The following is a 2,742-nucleotide window of genomic DNA, read 5'->3' as shown; positions in this document are numbered from 1 at the left end:
ACGACCGTGTGGGAAATCCCACGCCCGTGTCAATCTAACAGGTTCGACCACGGGTGTTAGACACGGGCGTGTCACACGCCCGTGCTATTTTAACAGGTTCAGCCATGGTTCTTTCACACGGGCGTGTCGCAAGCCAGTGTTGTTTTGGCAGGCTCGACCACAGTCATGTCGCACGGCCATGGCGTTTTATTGTAGCCCGTGTTTGGAGAAATCTTTGCCCTATTTTCACACGACCCTAAGCACGCCCGTGCTTATTGCCGTGTCCCTATAGAAAACCTGTATTCAAGAGCTCCGTTAGCAAGTTAGATGTTGAAGACTAAATTTTTAAAGAACTTAATACAGTTAGTGCTCAGGTTGCCTCCCGAGAAGAACTTATTTATAGTCTAAGCTTGACTTACCTCTCCGTTGAGTAATCATGGTGGTTTGAGGAGTTTATACTCCTCATTCCTGTCATCAATCTCATCAAAATAAGGTTTTAAACGGGTGTTGTTTACCTTTAAAGTGTCAAACTTGGGGTGCCTTACCTCGACCGTACCGAATGGAAAGATACTAAGTACCGTAAGAGGGATTTCTTCATTCGATGTGGTAGCAACAATGTGGGGATCTGCGGCATCTAATAAGACTCTATCTCCAATCTTAAGTTGATTTGGAAAGGTATTGAGCTCGTTCTGTTGTAGATTCGGTTTGTCGGGTGTTCTTGGTTTATGCGTCCGCCATTCATTGAGTTCGTCGATTTGTAATCTTCAATCTTCATGAATAGGTCCTCTACTATTGCTTGAGAATGACTCATGTTCTTCCTTCAAACTCATTTCTTGTAAAGTAGGTTGTACCATATTGTCAGTTCTAAGAGAATGGGTTAAACGATTACCTTCAATTCCCGATGTGTTGCCAGAATTGCGAGCTTGAAGGGTGATTGTTTCGTCTCCCACACAGAGTGTGAGTTCACCTGGGCCAACATCAATAATCGTTTTAGCAGTTGCTAAAAAGGGCCTTCCCAGAATTAAAAGAGTGTTGCTATCCTCCTCTATATCTAGAACAATAAAGTCAACGGGAAATATAAAATTATCAATTTTAACTAGTACATCTTTAATAATACCCCTAGGGAACGTTATAGTTTTATCTGCTAATTGAATGCTCATCCTAGTTTATTTGGGTTTCCTAGGACCTAAATGCTTAAACATTTTATAGGGCATGACGTTAATACTAGCCCCTAAATCAGCTAATGCATTATTAACATCTAAACTACCAATTAAGCAATGAATTGTAAAACTCCCCGGATCTTTTAGTTTGTTCGGTAGTCTATTTTGGAAAATAGCTGAGCAAACTGCGTTTAGCTCCACATGCGATGCCTCGTCCAACTTCCGCTTATTTGCTAAAAGTTCCTTTAAAAATTTCATTGCGTTTAGCATCTGCGATAGGGCTTCAATAAACGGTAAGTTAATATGTAATTTGTTTAAAAGTTTAAGGAATTTACCAAATTGTTCATCTGAGCGATCTTGTCGTGTCGCGTTGGGGTATGGCACATGAGGTTTATATTCAACATTTACCATTTTGTTTTTATTGTTATCTACCTCACCTTGACCTTTGCTTACCACAGTTTCTTGCCTCGGTTCTGGTTCAGACTCAACAACTCCTTCTTCATCTTGAATATTAATTGCGTTGAGCTGTTCCCTTGGGTTGGGTTCAGTATTACTTGGCAAGCTACCTTGTGGTCATTCGGAAATTAGTTTGGAAAGCTGGCCTATTTGAGTTTGAAGCCTTTGGATCAACGCTTGTTGATTTTTAAGTGTTGTGTCAGTGTTCTGGAAATGAGTTTCTGACACCGAAATAAACTTTGAGAGCATCTCTTCAAGGTTCAACTTCTTTTCCTGTTGGTAGGGTGGTTGTTGGTAGCCTGGAGGTGATTGTGGTCTTTGATTTCCTTGACCGCTCCACGAGAAATTGGGGCGGTTCCTCCAACCTGCATTGTAAGTGGTACTATATGGATTGTTTTGAAGTCGAAGATTATTACCAATGTAGTTTAGTTGCTCATTATCCATGTTGTGGCCATAAGGTTGGTATTCCGAATAGCTTGTTCCACCTCCACTTGCTTCGCACTGCACTACTAGGTGAACCTGTGAAGAACTAAGAAAACCATCAATCTTTTTATTTAAGAGTTCTACCTGATTAGAGAGCATGGTGACCGAATCGACATTATAAACGCCGGCTATTTTCGTTGGCTTTGTCCTCATAACTTGCCACTGATAGTTATCCAGTGACATCTCCTCTATAAACTCATAGGCATCTTCAGGTGTTTTATTATTGATGGTTCCGCCAGCAGCTGCGTCAACCATTTGTCGAGTCGAAGGATTCAGGCCATTATGGAATGTTTGAGCCTGTAGCCAAAGCGGTAACCCATGGTGAGGGCACCTTCTCAAAAGGTCCTTGTATCTCTCTCATGCATCGTAGAGTGTTTCTAAATCCATCTGCACAAAAGAAGAGATATCATTACATAATTTAGCCATTTTAGCTGGCGGAAAATATTTTAGTAAAAAATTTTCGGTCCTTTGTTCCCAAGTAGTAATTGACCCTTATGGTAACGAGTTCAACCACTGTTTAGCTTTGTTCCTCAATGAAAAAGGGAATAACCGAAGATGAATGGCATCATCAGAGACACCATTAATTTTAAATGTATCGCATAGTTCTAAGAAGTTAGCTAAATGAGCGTTGGGATCCTCATCCTGCAAACTATCAAACTGAACA

At 40.9% G+C, this 2,742-nt stretch overlaps 1 non-coding gene across 1 annotated transcript; it reads left to right on the top strand.

Moving 5' to 3' along the window:
- The first annotated feature begins 2,391 nt into the window (after positions 1-2,391).
- Positions 2,392-2,498, top strand: LOC128281188 (small nucleolar RNA R71). The gene has a single exon (XR_008271401.1). It is a non-coding gene; the product is annotated as a small nucleolar RNA R71 (small nucleolar RNA).
- Positions 2,499-2,742: the final 244 nt, after the last annotated feature.

The sequence above is a fragment of the Gossypium arboreum genome, chromosome 9, assembly GCF_025698485.1.
Source record: "Gossypium arboreum isolate Shixiya-1 chromosome 9, ASM2569848v2, whole genome shotgun sequence".
NCBI lineage: Eukaryota > Viridiplantae > Streptophyta > Magnoliopsida > Malvales > Malvaceae > Gossypium > Gossypium arboreum.
Note: the sequence above shows the minus strand (reverse complement) of the source record. Positions and strands in the feature narration are given on the sequence as shown.